Below are 21,970 nucleotides of genomic sequence, written 5' to 3'. Positions count from 1 at the left end.
ACTTTTAAAACTTACAATAGTAAATTCTATAAACTTAATGGTCAATTTTCAGAATTTTTGGCTCTCGTATCATGTCTATTATCTATTATTATCATTAGTTTAGAAGTACCATTGTTGTTGTTATCATTATTATCCATTATCATTAACATCCATCTCCTCTCCCATATCTGGCTTTGTCATTGTGTACTTCCTTAGGGGAGTTCATCTAAGTATTAGACTAGAGTCACTCTTGGATCATTTATCACAGGTTTTAGTGCTAGCATCTCTCATTCCTTCACTTCCTTTTTTCCTTTTTAATATCAACAGCTGTTGATGGTAAGTTCCTGACTGAATGACTAGACTTTGCACCTATCACTTTTTTCTTGTATATGCATCCTTTTGTTCTTGATTGTTGAACAGACTTTTTGATCTGCTGCTTTAACTTAGCCTTATTTTTGATATGTGCCTTGATTCTGATTTCCTTACCTACTTCTGATTCAAAGCATTTTTTTTTTTCAGAAATTAAATTCCCTAATTTCTCAAGGATTTCTCAATTCTTCTTATCTCAAAAGCTTACTTGGCAGTCCCTGCTGATAAAATGCACTGTATTAAGTGCCTACTGTGTGCCCACTAGTGAGATAAGTGAGAGATATATAAAAATCAAAAGTCCACAGTGTTCTGCTGCCACCCTCTGCATGATAAACTCATTGATTCCAGTGAGCTCTGTATTTGGTAACAAATTTCATCATTTCAATAGTTGCCAAGTGTCTTATGCTTCTACCTACCAACAAACCAGTTTTTCTTTACTATATGCTAGCAATAATTGTCTTCAGTGTCAATCACTTTATCCTGAATCACTAAATACATAGTATTGTTATTACTATAATTATTGCTATTATTGCTCTCATATGTCATTCTGAATGCTGAGGGGAATTCTGAAGAAGGAATATTTTGAAAAGAATAGTACTGACACTTTCACTAAAGGGAAATGAATTATGCTAAATGTGAGTCAGAAATTTTGAGTCACACAAAAGGGAACAAATTGTGTGTACCTTGTTAGAAAAATTGCTGGTAATTATAGTATCATTCCTTTTCCTGGATGCCTGAGAATCATAAGATTCATAAAATGAACTTGTTAGAACTCCTTGGATATATTGTCCTTTCCTTGTTAGTATCATTGTCCATATGGAGACCAGCTTAAATTGAACAGATCAGAGTAAATGGCAACCAGTCACGTACAAAACGTGACCCTACACCCTTAAATTTTCACTCATGCTCTGAGTCCACTCAGACCCACAATACCTGAAGAGAACTTCATCTGAGGTTGTAATATTTTACAATTTGACAAGGTACATACTCTCTATGAACACAATTTTCAATTAAGACCTTTATACTTGATAATATGAAGATGATAGCAAGAGTAAGAGAGCGAGAGAATGAGAGAGAGAGAGAAAAAAAGCATATTAACTTCTAGGTGTTTTTAGGAACATTTTATGGCTCACCCGGTACTAATTATAATATGATTTTGAATGTGTTAAGTTAACATTTCATGAAGTCCTTTTCATATGCCAGCGTTAGCAGGTCTTATTTTTGCTTCCTGCATATTTTCAGGCACTGAGATAAGTAGTTCATATTGCTTCTTTTCCTTTTATAACTTTTTAAATATGTGTGCACTCAAACATTACTTCTTAACTGGATCCGTATCTCTCCCCTTCACTCTTTAAGCTCAGATATTTTAATTGTACCATTTCCAATATATTTAAACTACAAATAGCATATGAAATGTGTCAGTATTCACATTCAATTTATAAATAAGTCTGGTCACAGTCAAATAATTTCACACATTGCCCAGCATAAACGTCAATTTAAAATATGAGGCTCATAAATAAAATGAAAACTGTTACCCGGCAAATCTAAAAACAGTGATTATGTCAGAGTTAATCTTTGCACCAGCTCATGGTCTTCCTACACATTACTTTGAATGTGAACCCCTAAATACCAAGGGTACTGCATAATAAATCTTACTATGCTTCCTCATTTGCAAATTTAAATTGGGAAAGCATCATCATGTACCTGAATGGAATTTAACCTTATAGAAAAGAAGATAATTGTGTATTTGTAAAGGATGTCAAAACAACATGAGATGGTGCATTTTCATTGACAAATAAACAAGCCTGTTTTAAAAAATGTCTTCTACAGAGCCTGACAAATATCACAGAAACATAACCACAGCCTACTCCCTCTTCCTTGCAGTATAACCACAGTCTACTGACTCTTTTCAAGGATTGAGAAGAGTTCTGGTAGATCACAACTTTGAACCAAACCATTTTGAAACTTGGCCATTCAATGCGCAAAGTATAGGAAACACAAGTAGAAAAGAAGGCTATTTCAATGAATGTTTAGTGAACCAAGGGATCTGTACAGTAAGTATTTCCAGAAGAAAACACTGTTTCAAATTCTCCCTTTTATTGCTATCATGAGATTGGCATTACCTATGCAGGAACAAGTAGAATCCTTTTTAATATACTGATGAGGAGTTGGCTTATGTGCCAACTCTTAGTGGCACCATATAATAGCTGTCCGTATTATTATTTGTTTATCCAAAAAATCTTTTTGTTGATCTTTTTTATTTATTTCTATAAGAGCTTGATTTTATAAATTACACCAGTAGTGAATTTTCCACCTGCAGTTTCTCCAGTGCTCTCACAGAAGGGCTATATTTTTTAATTATTTGGAAGTGTATGAATGTTTCTCTTTTCACTTTGTAAATGAATTCTAGCTTGATTAGTTGCAACAGTTTTTTGGTCATGCAGATTTCCAAAACCATTCTGATGTTAGCAGCTGCAGAAATAATGTTTTGTTGTTTTTGGTAGTGGTAGCATTTCTTCTCTCTTATTTAGAGACTTACATAACAATTATTTTCTTAAATTGTAGAATTTTACCAGAACTTTTTTCTTAAAAGACATAAATTTTCAATTTTTCCTAGAATGTTATAATCCCTTTCCAAAATATCACACTGTGACTCTTTCTCTAAGTTCCAATTATTTTTATTACTCAATATCCTCATCTGTAAAATGATGATGTAGCACTTATCTTACAGGTTTGTTAGAATTAAATGAGCTAATATATGTAAGACACTTAGGATGGTAAGTAATTTTACTGTTTGTTATTACTTTTTGTTATTATAGTTGTTTCTGTTTCTTGCCACTTCTGTTTAGCAATTTACTATAAATGCATGGTGAATTTTAATGTTTTCTCCTATGTGTTTGTAATCTTTTGTCATTTATTGGATTTCCATGAGCCAGATACTATGCATTTTGCATAAATTTTTAATTGCATTTTCTCAATGACCATGTGAAGTAGGTTTTAATTTTAATTTTACTGAGAAAGGAAATTTTGAGGCTTGGAGACATCAAAAAACTTGCCTGTGGTCAAATGGTTAGTAAGAGGCAGAATTACAACTCAAATGAAGGTGCGGCTGACCTCATAGGCTGGGCTCTACATTCTAAATTTATATTTTACCATCATGCTATTCTTCTGGAGTAAATATATGTGTGTGTGTGTGTAATATATATATATATATATATGTGTGTGTGTGTAAATATATATATTTACTCCAGAAGAATATATATATATATTACACACACACACATATATATATTTACTCCAGAAGAATAGCATGATGGTAAAATATAAATTTATATATATATACACACATATATATACACACACATACAAGGCAGATATATATGTATATACATGTCAACACAATAGCTAAAGAAATACATACATAATCTACCTTGTATGTGTATATATATGTGTGTATATATACACACATATATACACACACAAGCATACAAGATAAATTAATGTGCATATACACATACACATACATGTACATATATGTATATACACATATATATCTACCTTGTATGTACATATATATGTATTGTGTGTATATATATTTAAGTATGTATATATATTGACTACAGAAGAATAGCACGATGGAAAAAGACAAACCTAGAATCTAGAACCCAGCCTATGAGGTCAGCCATAACTTAATTTGAGTAGTTCTATAATTCGGTCTTTGGTGATACTCCATGACAGCATGAGCCCTCAGTGCTAATTCTGGGTGAAAAGACTAAACCCACTTGATATATTTTTAGAAGTACAAGTTCAGGCTGATTCTGCAATTAGTGAGGAAGGTTGAAGGTAGGAGCAGAGTCACAGTGATCCAGCCTCCAACTAATAACAAAAGCTCAAATCCAGTCAGTCAGGCAATGATCATCTATAGCATTTGGCCTGGATTTGGTGTTAAGGACTATGAGGGGATCCAGGGCATTAGTTCCTTGGATTTTCAGAGATTTGATTTTCAACAAATTCTTCTCCTAAGACTTGAGATTAGACCAAAATGTTCTTCTGGAATCACTAGGGTTGTGGCCATACAGACTATGCAGATAATACTTGATTGATCCTATATGATCAATTCTAAAAATTGTTGGTATTCTTAAAGCAATTTAGACCTGGGAACTCTGACCTCAAAATCATCTGAGGGGGTGCTTCTACTAAATCAAAATTTCTTAAACTCAAGCTAAAAAAATCTTCTGAACTTGCCCCCAGTAACTCTATGGCACAGTGGAATCTGAGAAAAAAAATTCTTCCCTTTAAGAACATGGAATATATTAAGTTAATTTTTCTCTGGAGATACAATTTTTTCAAAGGTTTATAAAGTTGATAAAAAACAGAAGTTCTAGTCTTTCTATATTAGAAGAAATCTCAACAAAAACATTTTATGTAAAATGTTGTGAAATATAAGAACATAATGTTCAATACCTGATGGGGGATCTTATCATGTGCCAGTAATACTCCATTGTAGAAATAAACTGAACTCTCCGACCTCACCCACAGGAATTTGCTTCTCCCAATGTTTCCTTTAGTGAGCCAAGTTGACAAGAGCAAATGGAGAGCTGAAAGAGTTGCTAATCTTTGCCATATTCATTTATCATCCAAACAATAAAAAGCAATTAAGATCTTCAGAAGTTTAAAAAAAAATGACCTATCAGAATCTTAAGAGCATCTTCAAGAAGGTGTCCTTTTATATGGAAATGTAATTACATTGCGTCTGATAACATGTTTTAAAAGTATCTTTCTTGAATAAGTAATTTGACTATAAAACTCTAGTGTAGAATGATTTCCACGTTTTGAAAGATATGTATGTATTTTTTTAGCTATTGTGTTAACTACTAATCTCACTGGAAATTAAAGGACTTGTTTCAACACTCCTCATTCTAGGAAATATGCATATGGGTGTGTATACACACATACATAATATAATGATATTATTAGAGAATAATTTATAATGTTTATAGAACATCATATAGAAAGATGAAAACAAAATTAATATCCTGTTTCTAAATTTATGTTTCAGTTAAAGAACAAAAATGTGACCAGTTTAGTAATGATTAAAACATCTACATAGTTTTATATGATTTTTTTAATACAAATTTAAACTTGGCTGCTCAATAAAAGAGAGTATAGTATATTAGGAAGAGCAGTTTGCTAGGAGTCAGACATGAGTCCTTGTCTCACTCTATCACTCAAGCAAAAGCCCCGAGGCAAGTCACTTCGTGTTCTATTGTTAAATTAAGAAACTTTTAATTACAACTTCTAGGGCTCAAATCAGTTTAAAACTGAAGGTTCTCTCATTGTAACTCTGATTTCCAACTGTGAGAGGCAAGGTAACTTTTTTACTCCGTGAAGAAATGCACATTGTGTAACAACAAAGATACGTACATTAAATGTGCAAGAAAACTAATTACAGATATCATATTCCATTAAGCTTATTCACTTAAACTTTTAAAAGCATTTTGTATAGTTTTTTTAAACTATTGTATGTTTACAGATTTGACTAATGTCTTAAATATAAAAAAACTAAAATAAAAGTTTTCTTGCTGTGTTTCGTATAGCTTATGATGTTGGCCATTTATTGTTATATAGTACAGAAGTGCCTTCATTGTTTTTTGGTAGCATTGTCCCCAAAGTATACTATAAAAATTTCAAACATTCATGAAGTAAAAGAATTTAATAATAAACATTCACACACACACTACCTAAATTATATTATTAATTTTTACAATATTTATTTTGTTAGATAGCGCTCCACTCATTCATCCTTCTGTATGTATCTGTGTCAATCCATCTTATAGTTTTGATGAATATGTTAAACTAAGAAGCAGACTTCAATATACTTTCTCCTTAAACACTTCAGCATTCAAATTATCAACTAGAGTTCAATATTTGTTTACAGTTCTATTTTTTTCTTTGAGGTAAAATTTTCAAACAAGGAAATGAATAAATTTAAAGTTTACTATTTGATGAACTTTGGCATATATATATGCCTGTGTAAGCCAAGCCACCAGCAAGAAATATGACATTCCTACCACGCCCTCATGCCCTTTCCAAATCTTTGCCTCTAATCTAACACCCAAAGAAAATGCTATTCTGATTTTTTCAACCATAGATTAGTTTTTACTGTTCTAGTATTTCATAGAAATGAAATCATAAGACATAAACTTTTGTATAAGCTATCTTTCACTGAACATAATGCTTTTGAAATTTTTCCATCTGCTTCTGTGTATCAATATTTTAAATCTTTTTATTGTTGGATCATATCCCATTATATTATACATCTGGAATAGTTACAGTATGAAGTTATTACAAATAAGCCTCCTATGGTCATTTTTTGACAAGTCTTTTTATGGACATATGATTTTATTTTTCTAAGTTCAATCCTAGAAAGTGAAATTTGTGGGTCGTGAAATATGTGTGTGTTTAGATTTAAAATAAATTTCCTGAACTTTCTCCAAAGCAAAAGTACCATTTTACATTCCCAGTGACAACGTATTAGAGTTATAGATACTCCAGGTACTCACCTACATTTGTTGCTGTCAGTCTTTATAATTATAGACTTTCTAGTGGGTATGTTTGTGTTTGTAGTTTTTATTCCCATTTCCCTCATGAACGATAATATTCTTGTGAGTATGATTTTATGTGCTTATTTTCCATTAACATACCTTACTTTGGGAAAGGCCTCTTCATATCCTTCCCCTTTTTGTATTATATTTCTTATCTTTTTATTAGTTTCCTATGCTCTGAAGACGTTTGTTTGCTTTGCCAGCATTGTGTTCCAGTCTGGCTTATCCATTCCTACTGTTTAGTAGTTTTTTTTTTTTTCTTAGATTGCTTAGGATTTATTTAGTTATTTATCTATTTTGTTAGTGTTAATTGACACATAATAATGGGACATATTTATATGATAAGAGTCTGATATTTTGATATCTGTATACAATGTGTAATGAATCAAGTAGTGGTACTTAGCACATCAATCACTATAATATTCATCATTTCTTTGTGTTGGGAACATTCAAAATCATCGTTGTACTCTTTGAAAGTGTAAAATAAATCATTGTGATCTATATTCATGCTACAGTGCTGTAGAACACAGAAACTTCTCCTTCTGCCCAGCTGTAATTTGTATCTGTTAACTAAGTTCTCCCTATCCACTCTTTTCCTCATCCTTTCCAGTCTCTAGTTATCAGTATTCTACTCCTTACTCCTGTGAGTTCTACTGAATTAGCTTCCATATATCAGTGAGAACATGTGGCAGTTATCTTTCTGTGGCTAGAATATTTCACTTAACATAATGTCTTCCAGGCTAATTCATGTTGCCACAAATACCAGGATTTTATTCTTCTTTATGGCTAAATAGTATTATGTTTATATACCACATTTCTTTATTCATTCATTTGTTGATGGAAACTTAAGTTGATTCCATATCTTGATCATTATTAATAGTGCTACAATACACAAAGGAGTGCAGATATCTCTTGACATATTGCTTTTTACTTTTTGAATATATATCTCATAATGGCATTGCTGGATCATATGGTAGTGCCATTTTTAGTTTTTAGAGAAAACTGGTTTTTAGTTTTTAGAGAAACTACATACTGGTTTTTATAATAACTGCTAATTCACACTCTCACAAACAGTTTATGAGCTCCTTTTTGTCCACATGTTCACTAGCATCTGCTACGTTTTGTCTTTCTGAGAGTAGCGCTTCTGACTAGAGTGAGATGATATTTCATTGTGGTTTTGATTTACATATCCCTATTAGGGATAATTTTTTAATATACTCGTTGGCCATTTGTATATCTTTTAAGAAATGCATATTCAGATCATTTACCAATTTTAAATCATATTTTTGGTTCTTTGCTGCTGAGTTGTTTGAGTTCCTTCTATATTCTGGATATTAATCTCTCCTCAGATGCACAATTTGCAAATATTTTCTACTATTCTGAACATTGTCACTTCACTGTGTTTATTATTTCTTTTGCTATGCAGAAGCTTTTTTGTTTGATATAATCCCACTTGTCTATTTTGCTTTTGCTGCCTGTCCTTTTGAGGTCTTATATATAAAAATCTTCGCTAAGACCAATGTCCTGGAGTGTTTCCCAAATGTTTTCTTCTAGTATTTTCATAGTTTCAGGTATTATGTTTAAGTCTTTAATCCATTTTGAGTTGTTTTTATTATATGGTGAGATATAGGTGTCTAGATTCATTATTCTGCATGTGGATTTCCAGTTTTCTTGGTGCAATTTATTAAATAGATTGTCCTTTGCCCAATGTTCTTCACACCTTTATTCAAACTATATTTGCTGTAAATATGTGGATTTTTGCTGGGTTCTATCTTCAGTCCAGTGGTCTGCATGTCTGCTTTTATGCCAATATCAGACTTTTTTGGTTATTATAGTTTTGTAGTATATTTTTAGGTCAGGGAGTATGATACTTTCAGCTTTATTCTTCTCTCTCAGAATTGCTTTGACTATCGGGGGGTCTTTTGTGGTTCCATAAAAATTTTATGATTGTTTTTTCTATTTCTGTGAAGAATTTTACTGTTTTTTTTTTGTTTTTTTTTTTTTGACATAGTTTGCCTTGACTATGCATTACTTTGGGTAGTGTGGTCATTTTAACAATATCAAGTCTTCCAATTCACGAACATGGAATGCCTTTTCATTTTTTTGTGTTTGTGTCCTATTCAATTTTTTTCATCAATGATTTATAATTTTTATTGTAGAGATAGTTTCACCTTCTTCAAGTTTCTTCCTAGGTGTTTTATATTTTGTGGCTATTGTAAGTGAATTGCTTCTTTACATTTTTTCAAGCAGTTCATTATTGGTGTATAGAAATGCTACTGCTCTTTTTACAAGGATAGCTTGTATAAGCTATTCTTCTAAAGAGTAACTTTGCTGGCAATAGTTTTCTTGGCTGACAGTTATCTTTTTTTCTTCTTTCAGCACTTTGAATATATGATTCCTTTCTCTCCTGGCCTGTACAATTTCTGCTAAGAAATCTGCTGTTAATCTAATAGATATTCTCTTACATGTGACTGGATACTCTTCTTGATGTTTTTAATATTCTCACTTTGTCTTTGACTTTTGACATTTATACTATAATGAGCCTCAGAATGGAATCTATTTGATAACATTTGAATTTCCTGGATCTGGATGTCCACGTATCTTCCGAAACGTAAGATGTTTTCAGCTATTATTTGATCAAATAGCTTTTCTATGTCTCTTCTTGTCTCTTCTTCATCTGAAAATCCCATAATGCAAATATATGTGTTCTTAATGGTGATCCATAAGTCCCATTGCCTTCTTTATTATTTTTTAAATTTCACTGTTTTACTGAATTATTTTAAAAAGTGTCTCTTTAAGTTCAGAAATTCTTTCTTCTGCTTGAGTTTGTTTGTTGTTGAAACTTTCAGTCATTTTTTTAATCTTATTGATTGATGTCTTGAGCGCCAAGATTGTTCACAAATTATTTTATGATATCTATCTCTTTGTTGAATTTCTCATTCTGATCATGAATTGTTTGCCTGATATTGTTAAATTCTCTATCTGCGTTCCCTTGTATCTTGCTGAGTTTCCTCAAGATCATTAAATTAAATTAGTTTTCCTTTGTTTTTGGATCTGCTACTGAAAAAAGTATATTGTATTCTTTTTTTTTTTTTTTTTTTTTTTTTTTTTTGAGATGGAGTCTCGCTCTGTGGCCAGGCTGGAGTGCAGTGGCGCGATCTCAGCTCACTGCAAGCTCCGCCTCCCGGGTTCACGCGATTCTCCTGCCTCAGCCTCCTGAGTAGCTGGGACTACAGGCGCCCACCACCACACCCGGCTAATTTTTTGTATTTTTTAATAGAGACGGGGTTTCACCGTGGTCTCCATCTCCTGACCTTGTGATCCGCCCGCCTCGGCCTCCCAAAGTGCTGGGATTACAGGCGTGAGCCACCGCGCCCGGCTATTGTATTCTTTTGGAAGTATATTTCCTTTAAATTTGTGTGTGTGTGTGCCTACATTTATATCTTCACATCTGGTGAAACAATTACCCCTTCCAATTTTATGGAGTAGCTTTCATAGAAAAATACTTTTTCTTGTAGCTGTGTCCTATTGTATCAGTTGGGTAGTGTGCTTTGGTTTTCATTCTAGGTGCATGTATTAGAATGTTCTCCATGTGATTTCTTCAGTTTTGATCAATGTCAGAGGTGTCTTGAATGCCTCAGTGGCCTGTAATGATGGTGCTTGTGGAAGCAGTGCCACAGCTTTGTTGAGGGTGGGATCTGCTGGGTGGATTGGATTTTGGGATTTGGGGAGGTGCATGCCTGGCATAGTGGTTTAGTCAGTTTTGGTGGTGGCACTGCCAGCTATGGTGGACACCAAAATAATAGGTTTTTGGTTTCTGAAGAGGCATATGCATTGTGTGGCAGCTAGAATGATGGAGAGTCACAGGTGGTCAGTTCTAGGGCCCCAGGGAGCACATGTATTTGCTCCCTTGGTCATGGGAAGGCCCTCTGCTATGTTGGACCTCTTGTTTCCTGCAATATAAGACACTGTGTGGGCTCAGCTGCTGGGATCATGGCTGTATGTAGTCTTCTGTGTGGATATAGTGGAATGATGGCAGGGACCAAAAGTTTTGGAGGTGTAGGGGCTATTAAACCCCAGGGTATGATGTACTCATGTACTCCAGAAGTAGCTCCATTCCCAACGTGGTTTTGTCTCACAGCAGTTTTGGTCCCAGGGAGTTGGGTGGTGGTGGTGGGAGGACTCAGTGTGTGTTCCTTCTCTGGAGCAATGAAACTGCATGGACTTCAGGCAGGTCCCTATGCTGGATCAGAGCCTATGAGAATTGTGGGACTTGTCTCTAACTAGGATTACAGGTGTCTCCAGTGCTAATGGCAACTGCTAGAAATCTCCAGCTTCCCTTTTCTCTCTTGGCTCCAAGCAGATCTTATCCAGGTGTTTTACTTCCCTCTCTATGCTGTCATACCAAGTTGTTCATACAACACAACTTGAACAACATCTGTAATGCTTAAACCTAATTATTTTAACATCTGTAATTATTAAACATAGTTATTTTGTTCCCTAACATAGGAAGCATTATATTTTTAATCTTTTTTTCAAGACATAATTTAAAATTCTTAAGTTGGTGAAGAAAATTCACCTTACTTGGAAGTCACTGGGCTATTACCATTATCGCATGATGTCTGTTGAAAGAATAGAGTTTGGCTATATGAATAAAATAACAAAATGACATATTTACCTACTGAATCATTTGTAGAAATCATATGTACATCATATAATGTAAAAGAAAATTTCTTTTGGAAAATGTGTTAGAAAAATTGTTCTGAAATATTTTGGTGTCAGAATACCTTTTAGGCTCTTAAAAGTTATTGAAAGATTTTTTTGGCTGAGTGCAGTAGCTCATGCCTGTATTCTCAGCACTTTGGGAGGCCAAGGGGGTGAATCACTTGAGGCCAGGAGTTCAAGACAAGCCTGGGCATCAAGGTGAGACCACATCTCTACAAAAAATACAGAAAAGTTAGCCAGGCATGGTGGCACATTCTTACAATCCCAACTACTTGGGAGGCTGAGATGGGAGGATTGCTTGAGCCTGGGAGGTCGTGGCTGCAGTGATCTACAATCATGACCCTGCACTCCAGCCCAAGTTGTAGAGCAAGACTCAGTCTCAGAAAAAACAAACAAAAAAACCCCCAGCTTTTTTCTGTTTATATATATTAATGTTAGAAATGTCAACCTATATGTATTTAAGTAATATAGCTGTTAATTCATTTAAAAAATAATAAATTCAATTGTAACATAAACAACATGTTTGTGAAATTTAACTATATTTTTTCAAAACAAAAAGTAAAAGAAGAGTGCCACTGTTTATATTTTGTAAAGATCTAGAAAATGTTTTATACTACGTCTGAGCTGTTATGTCTGTTTCTATATTCAGTCTGTTGTAATATATTACTTTGGTCAAAGAATATCACTAGAATCTGACCTCAATATGTATGTAATTGGAAAAGAGAGATGTATTCTAATAATATTTTTAGGTAGTTGAGAATATTCCTCTTTCATACTGCATTAAAACTCATTGTTGGTAGTTTTTTAAAGGTTAGAGGTAACATGGACTCTAAAACAATATAGATTATTGATAAGTTTTTGTGCTCTTAATATTTGTGAGGAAGTGAAATTCTAATAGATAAATAATGCCAGTATTACCATGAAAATACTTTTTACCTCATGAACACTCTGAAAGAAATTTGAGAACAGCTATGTAGAAAATAAGAAATAAACTGATGCATTCAATAATATCAATTTCAAAAATTTATTATGATAATACATATAAAATGCTTGGCAACGTGCTTGCCTATTATAAAGCCTATTATAAACGCTCAGTAAATGGTAGCAATTATTGCTATCAATGGATTGTTAACATGTGTCAGGAATCAAAAATCAGTAAATAATTAAAAATTAACGCAAATTAGATAATCTTATGTATATAACATATATTTTTAGAAAAGATCTTCAACTTCTTTACTAAGTATGCTGAGCTTCAGGGCAACTTTCTGGGTACTATTGTGCCCATAGCATCGTTAGAGTCCAGCGTATGACTGAATTATAACAATAAAAAATACACAGTGGGATAAAAACCTGAGTAGAAACAGAACAAAGCAAAATACCTTTACGTAGTCATGAAAAGAAATACACTAAGATTACAAAAAAAAAAAAAAAAAAAACTCATCTAAAAGATTGCAATGAAATTGAGTTGAACAGTGTTTGCCTTGTTTGAAAAAAACATGTTTCTATCTTTTCATTATCACATGCATTGAATAGTCCCAAGTGATTAACAAAATCATCTTGAAACACTGGCATGTGTTGGCCACAGATGAAAATTAAATGGCATCTTTAAATTTCTGTGCCTCATCTCATTTAAGACAGAATGTTTTTGCACTTGGACTCTAGTCCGTCTAATCAGGCAGTGCATTTCCTATCACATCTAACACCTGGCCAACTCCTGGGTGCCAACTGTGCCCAGTGCAATGATATATCTAGAAGTAATTATTTCTATCATCCGCATAAGGGAAGAGGATATAAGATTCATCACATGCTTACTTTTTACATGAACTTCGTTTTTTCATTTTAAATGCATGTATAGGTTGTCCAATGTGGACTCACCCAAGTCCATAAAAGAGAAATTTTTAAAAAAATGAGATTGGGATGAGAAGTATCAGAAAAGGCAAATACTCTCACCAGCTACTCAATCTTTTTTTCCAAAACAAATATACACATAAACCAGTGATACTGGCATTTTTTCTAAGTGAATGAGGTTGAAGGGCAGTTATATTTATGCAATAATGGATTTCCATATTCTTATGTTTTAAATGTGAAAGTTTTCTCAGGATAAAATGTCCTATGAACAAGAAGCTACTCGTGACACCGCTTATTATGAGATTTCATCTGATTTTAGGATGCGTGTGTAGGTGTGTGTGTGTGGATTCTCTCTCTTTCTCTCTAACATAGACATTATAGTAAGACAGGTAAATCAATAAATTGATATAGATATAATATTTTGGAATTGATAAAATTGTACAAACTTAAATCCTCCACACTGATTTTACAATGTTCACGTGCCTTCCTTTTTGCTAAACCTTTTGTGTTACAGATATCTATTAAATCATCTCCTCTCCCAGGACTCTTGGGTATTTAAATTATGATGTCTTTAGAGTCTTGTTCTGGCATTCAGTCAATGCATGCAAGAGAATACATTGTATCATATTTAGCAGACTAAGCTCTCAGAGGAAAGGATTAGTGAATAGTTACCGAGTATGTTTTAACAGCAGATTTTCCCTGTAATATCTATGTCTGTTCTTGAAATATAACCAGATATGTTCAAAATACAGATGCAAAAAGAAGGAAAGAATGTCCTAAATAAAGTGTATTTATCTGATCTGCATTTTTGAAACACCTAATCCTTCCTTGCTTTCACATTTTTGTTTTTATATTTTAATTGGAGTTTTGCATAATTTAAAAGTGAGACGGATAATCAATACAAATATCAATTCAGCACTAAATCCATACATAAGATCACTAAGGATTTTCCTGGCAAAATGAAGCAGAAAGCTAGCTCAGTGTCTCCAATTAAGGTAACCTGATAAAACACATTTTTTTTGGAGACCAAGTCTCACTCTGTCCTCCAAGCTGGAGTCCAATGGTGCCATCTCAGCTGACTGCAACCTCTGCTTCCTGTGTTCAAACGATTCTCCTGCCTCAGCCTCCTGAGTAGTTGAGATTACAGGCGTATGCCACCACACTGGCTAATTTTTTGAATTTTTAATAGGGATAGGGTTTGACTAGGTTGGCCAGGCTGGTCTCCAACTTCTGGCTTTGTGATCCACTCGCCTTGACCTCCCAAAGTGCTGGGATTACAGGCCTGAGCCACCGCACCTAGCCTAAAACACCCATTTTTTTTTTTTTTTTTTGAGACGGATTTTCGCTCCTGTTGCCCAGGCTGGAGTGCAATGGCGCAATCTTGGCTCACCACAACCTCCGCCTCCCAGGTTCAAGCGATTCTTCTGCCTCAGCCTCCCCAGTAGCTGGGATTACAGGAATGTGCCACCATGCCTGGCTAATTTTGTATTTTTAGTAGAGACGGGGTTACTCCAGGTTCGTCAGGCTGGTCGTGAACTCCCGACCTTAGGTGATATGCTCACCTCGGCCTCCCAAAATGCTGGGATTACAGGCGTGAGCCACTGCGCCCAGCCCTGTAAAACACCTTTTAATGATATATAAGAAAATATTAATTCACAATATATGAAGAAAATCAGGGGAGGAACAAACACAGAGCAAACACAGAGTCCTATTTGAAATTAAAAAGCAACAATTTTATTGTTTTCACTCCTGAATTCAAAAATTACCATAAAAATGAATGATAAAAGTAATAATTTCACATAGTAATATTACATTTTATGGACTTGAACAAATAGAAATTCCAGTAAAGAAAATACCAGTGTCTTGTAGCCTCCACCATATTCCATTTGTAACCTGGTATCCTCTGAATCCTTTAGCTTTGGAGCCACTCACTCAAAAATCCTCTCATCTTGGTACGTATTTAAAGAAAGTGGCCTCCTGTATTTGGCAGACATATAAGAGGGGCATTCGGTTGTAACACATAAGGAAAGGCCATTTTGACATTAGTTTCTATCTTCTCTTACCATAAAAATTCTGTATTCATTGACAAGAGAAGGAATTTCATGACAATAAATGTCACCAGCTGATTTTCTTTCTTTTGTGAGAGGGTCTCACTCAGTTACCCAGGCTGTAGTGCGGTGGCACAATATCCACTCACTGCAACCTCTGCCTCCTGGGTTCAAGTGATTCTCCTATCTCAGTCTCCCAAGTAGCTGGGACTATAGACTGGCTAATTTTTGTATTTTTAGTAGAGTAAGGGTTTCACCATGTTGCTCAGGCTGGTCTCGAACTCTTGACCTCAAGTTATCTGCCTATCTTGGTCTTCTGAAGTGCTGGGATTACAGGCATGAGCCACTGTGCCTGGCGTGGCTGACTTTCATCTCAGAATTAACTCATGATATTTGAGTAGTTAGACTAGCATCCAATTTGAAGTAGGTGTCCCTTCTTTTTACATAATACACAGAATATACATATATAATATATATTCATTATTCATTATCTGTATATATTCATTATATATATTCATTTTATATATATACAAAATGAAATTTAATTTTGCTGTTTATAAAATCATGGCATAGAAGGAGAATTTGCTTCCCAATATTCTAATATTGTTTGGCTTGGGTACATATTACAAATTCAATGTATCAAAAAAATGTGGTGCCTATAGAAATGGAGACCAATGAATGGTTTGCAGAGTTAAGAATGGGATAAGGTGAGAAGAAAATGGGTGTGGTCATAAGAGTGCAACAGGAAGAATTCTCCTGATGTTGAAAGTACTGTTATCTTAACCAGGTGGTGAATATACTAACCTATGTATGTGATAAAATTGCATAGAACTGAAAAAGCATACACATGAACACAAATCAATACAAGTAAAACTGAAGAAATCTGAACAAGATAAGTGGATTGTATCAAAGCCCATATCCTGGTGGTGATACTATCCTACAGTTTTGCAAGATATTATTATTGAAGGAAACTAGAAAAAGAGTAGACAAATTATCTCTGCATTATTTATCATAACTGTATTTGTTCTTCTATTATCTCAAACTAAAATGTTTTGTAAAAGCAAAAGGAGCAAAGCTGAAGGCATCATGCTACCCAATTTCAAACTATACTACAAGGCTGCAGTAACCAACACAGCATGGTACTAGTACAGAAACAGGCACATAGACCGTTGGAACCGAATAGAGAACTCTGAAATAAGACCGCACACCTACAGCCATCTGATCTTTGACAAGCTGGACAAAAACAACGGGGAAAGGATTCCCTATTTAATAAATGGTGCTGGGAGAACTTGCTAGCCATATGCAGAAAATTGAAACTGGACTCCTTCCTTAAACCATACAAAAAATTTAACTCAAGATGGATTAAATACTTAAATATAAAACCCAAAACTATAAAAACCCTAGAAGAAAATGTAGGCAATACCTTTAGGATATAGGTATAGGCAAAGATTTCATGACAAAAAAGCCAAAAGCAATTGCAACAAAACCAAAAATTGACAAATGGGATTTAATTAAACTAAAGAGCTTCTGCACCACAGAAGAAACATCATCATCAGAGTGAACAGACAACCTAGAGAATGCAGTCTATCCATCTGACAAAGGTCTAATATCCAAAATCTACAAGGAACTTAAACAAGTTAAAAAAAAAGAAAAAAAAAAAAAAAAGCAAACATCCCCATTGAAAAGTGGGCAAAGGACATGAACAGACACTTCTCAAAAGAAGACATACATGTGACCAACAATCACATGAAAAAAAGCTCAACATCGCTAATCATTAGAGAAATGTAAATCAAAACCACAATGAGATATCATCTCATGCCAATCAGAATGCCTATTACTAAAAAGTCAAAAACAATAAATGCTGGTTAAGTTGTGGAGAAAAAGGAACACTTTTACACTGTTGGTGGGAGTGTAAATTAGTTCAACCATTGGAGAACACAGTGTAGCCGTTTCTCAAAGACCTAGAGGTAGAAATATCATTTGACCTAGCAATCCCATTACTGAGTATACACCCAAAGGAATATAAATCATTCTAGTAAGATACATGCACACATATGTTTATTGCAGAACTATTTACAAGGCAAAGTCATTACATCAATCTAAATGCCCATCAATGATAGACTTGATAAAGAAAAAGTGGTACATATACACTGTGGAATACAATGCAGCCATAAAAAAAGAATGAGAACAATGTCCTTTGCAGTGACATGGATGGAGGTGGAAGCCATTATAGTCAGCAAACTAATGTAGGAATGGAAAACCAAACACAGCGTGTTATCACTTATAAGTGGGAGCTGACTGATGAGAACTCATGGTCACGTGGGGGGTGGGAAACAACACACACTGGACACCTGTGGGGCGATGGGAGGCTGGGGAGCATCAGGCAGAATAGCTAATGGATGCTGGGCTTAATACATGGGTGATGGGATGATCTGTGCAGTAAACCGCCATGGCACATGTTTACCTATGTAGCCAATCTACACATCCTGCACATGTACCCCTGGACTTAAAAGTTGAGAAATAGATAAGTAAAATTTTAAACAATTAAAAAAATAGTTTAGTAGCATTCTAATTTCTAGTCAAGGATGTAATGACCTTAAAAGGCCTCACCTTCATCTTTGCAACAACAACAAAAAACTGAACAAACTGAAAATCAGCAATTCCTCTAGGATTCTTCAGAGAAATGAAATCAGAGAGCAACCTATTGCCCGTCAAATTGGAGAGACAGACAGGAAGTTAAAGGGAATCATAGCTTATTGGGGTAAAGGTTGAGGAACAGAAACCATTGCTGAGCCAGTACAGGGTTAAGAAAACTTAAACATGTAATTGAATTGCTGGAAGATAAAGGTAGACAAGCATGAGAGTTAAAACTCCAAGGAGACTCAGTCATAGGAAGGCCTCCACACTTTTCTGAAGCTTACTCGTAGGAACTCTACCACGTTCTCACAGTGAAAATCAGAAAAACAAAAAACAAACCCTTAGTATTTCCAGCAGAGGAAAGGGAAAAGTAGCCATTTAAAGATACGTTTAGAATATTCTGTTCTCCTTAACAAAACCTGCCCACAAGGGAAACTGTTTTACCAGAGCCTAACTGACTGGTGTTTTACCAGAACCTAAGCAAACTGTATGAAGGGAAATATGCAACTCTTGCCCACTCTAGTCTTCTACATGGCAAAAAGGAAATGCCCAGCTCCAACTAGGTGAGGCCTTTTGGCCTCACTTTCATAGAAAAATAAAAGAAAGTAAAAGTGAGAAGCATTTGTGAAGGTCACAGTCTAAGGACACAGGCTCGGTAAAAGAAAAAGGCTTAATGATAATTTTATGGAACATTTTTTCTCCCCCAACACGCTATCATTACCTCAGTGGAGCTCCTAGAAAATAATAGGATAAAGAAATGAAGGAATTGAAAATGTCGAACATCATGTAAGAGTCACTAGGGAAAACTACAACAACAACAACAAAAAACGAAAACAAGAGCATCAGAGAAAATTAGCCCCGACACCACACCTACAGCAAACAGTAAATACAAGCTAACTCCTAACTGAATAAACATACACGCTCACACTAAAGGCATATATACCTAAGTTTCTTTTACTTGCTAGCTTATGACCAGCTTTCAATGAATAATTACAAGGCATATATATTTTTAAGAACAATGTTTGACGGGAAAAATTAAGCATCAGAATGAGATTCAGATATGGCAGTCATGTTGGAACTATCAGAATGGAAATTTAAAACAACTGATTAATATGTAAAGGGCGATATTGGAAAAAGTAGACACGACCTAACAATATGAAAGAGCATACGGAAACTGAAAGAAGAGATATAAAAACCCCGAGAAAGAATCAAAAGAGAATGCTAGAAATAAGAGATACTGTACTAGAAATTTGAAGGAATCATCAATAGACTGGATATGACTAAGAAAAGAATCAATAAGCTTGAGCAAATGTCAGTAGAAACTTTGATAACCAAAATGCAAAGAGAAAATTGATAAAATATTTCAAAACTGTGGGACAACCACAAAAGTTATAATATATGTGTAATTGGAATACCAGAAGTAGAAGAAAGAGATAAAGAAATAGAGGAAATGTTTGAAGTCATAGGGCAGAGAATTTTCTGAAATGAATGAGAGAACACCAAGTAGGATAAATATAAAAAGTCTACACTTAGGCATATCTATTCAAACTAAAGGAAATCAAGATAAAAATTATTTTAAGGAAGTCAGAAGAAATAAAGAGCTTACCTATAGAAAAGCAAAGATAAACACTCCATCCGATTTTTCAGAAAGCATGCAAGCAGGAAGAGCGTAGAGTGAAATACAGTGTTCAAAGAAAAAGAAAGAATAAATTACCAACATAGAATTCTGTATCTAGTGAAATTATCCTTCAAAAGTGAAAAAGAAACACAAACCTTCTCACAAAACAACTAGGAGCATTTGTTGCCAATAGACCTGCCTTGCAAGAAATGTTAGAATTCTTCAGAGGGGGAAAAAAAAATCATATAGGTCAGAATCTCAGATCTATGCTAAGAAATGAAAAACACCAGAGAAGGAATAAGTGAAGGTATAATGGACTCTTTTCTTTTTTGTTTTAATTGATCTAACAGTTTACAGATTTTTGTCAAAATAATGCACCATATACTCAGTGATTTTGGTTATGAGTATGTGAAGTGAAATGGCAGTTATGAAACAAGAAAGGGAAAAAACTAGAGATACTATATTATAAGATGCTTTCATTACCCATGAAGTAGTATAGTGTTATTTGAAAATGTGTTTAAATTAGTTGCAAATGTTTACTGCAATACTGTAAACTCTAGAGCAATCATTAAAAATAGTAAAAAAGAAATGTAATAAATATGCTAACAAAGGAGATAGATAGAATTATAGAAAATGCTTAATTAAAACCAGAGAAGGCAGAAAAAACATATAAAACACATAGGCAAACTAACAAGCAAAAAAAACCCCACAAAGGCAATGAGTGGAAAACACTAACAAATATGGTATTTATTAATCTAACTATACTAATAATCACTTTAAATGTCAGTCATCTAAAAACACCAATTAAAAGAGAGGTTATCAAAGTGAGTCAAAAAAGAAGAACCAACTATATGTTGTCTACAGGAAATCTACTTTAAATAAAAGAGACAGATATTAAAGTGTTGGAGAAAGATATACCACACTAACACAAATAAAAATAAATCTAGATTAGCTATATTAATTTCAGTAAGTACAGACTTCAGAGCAAGAAAAATTATCAGAGAAAAAATGGGGCATTATATAAAAATGATTAAGGGCCAAATTCTTCAAGAAAATATAGCAATCCTTAATGTGCATGCACCTACCACCAAAATATCAAAACATGTAAGGCAAAAACTGTAGAACTGCAAAGAGAATTTGACAAATTTACTATTATAGTTGGAAACTTTAACATCCCTCTGTGATAACTGACAGATCTAGCAAGCAGAAAAAAGTAAGGATATAGTTGAACTCAACAGCACCATCAATCAACTAGACCTAATTAACATTTATAGGATACTTTATCCAAAACCATACATATTACATATTCTTCTGAAGCTCACACAGAGCATTTACCAAATAGACACTTTATGCAAAACCATACATACTTCATATTCTTCTGAAACTCACACAGAGCTTTTACCAAATATAACATATTTGAGGGTATCAAACACACCTTAACACGTTTAAAAGAATAGAAATCATACAAACTATGCTTTCAGACCACTAAACTAAAAATTATAGCCAGAAAAATAGCTGGACAACAAGAAAATACTTGGAGATTAAACACTTCTAAATTATATATGAAACAAAATATTTTCAAGATGAAATTTTAAAATATTTGAAAACAAATACACAACTCATCAAAATGTGTGTAATGCAGCAAAACTGGTGCTTAGAGGGAAATTTGTATTACAGAATGAATATTTTAGAAAATAGGAAAAATTTAATATCAGTATCTTAAGGTTCCACCTTGGGAAACTAGAGAAAGATGTGTAAAACAAGCAGAAGGGATTAAGTAATAGAAGTTAGAGCAGAAAGCAATAAAAACAGGAAATCAATAATGACCATAAACATGACCAAAAGCCAGTTTTAAAAAAGCATTTTTAAAAAATATTGATAAACTAGACTAACCAACAAAAAAGATGTAAATTACCAATATCAGGAATCAACAAGTCATCAACAAGTCAATCATTTTAATTCCATGAGTTTTAAAACAGAAATAAAGGAGTACCATGAACAATTCTATGTTCTTTTCACAAAAGATGCAATCCACCGAAACTCACTAAAGGAGAAATAAATAATCTGGTAGTCTTAAATCTATTAAAACATGAATTACGAATTAACAGCCTTCTAAAACCTTTCAAAACAACAGGCCCAGA

General features: G+C 33.9%; 1 long non-coding RNA gene across 3 annotated transcripts in view; it reads left to right on the top strand.

The window, feature by feature from the left end:
* LOC105498408 (uncharacterized) overlaps positions 1–21,970 on the top strand; it is an 869,015-nt gene that overhangs the window by 397,374 nt on the left and 449,671 nt on the right. The window lies entirely within an intron of this gene.

This window comes from Macaca nemestrina, chromosome 14 (assembly GCF_043159975.1).
Source record: "Macaca nemestrina isolate mMacNem1 chromosome 14, mMacNem.hap1, whole genome shotgun sequence".
Classification (NCBI taxonomy): Eukaryota; Metazoa; Chordata; class Mammalia; order Primates; family Cercopithecidae; genus Macaca; species Macaca nemestrina.
The sequence above is the reverse complement of the archived record's forward strand: the minus strand, read 5'-3'. Positions and strand labels throughout refer to the sequence as shown.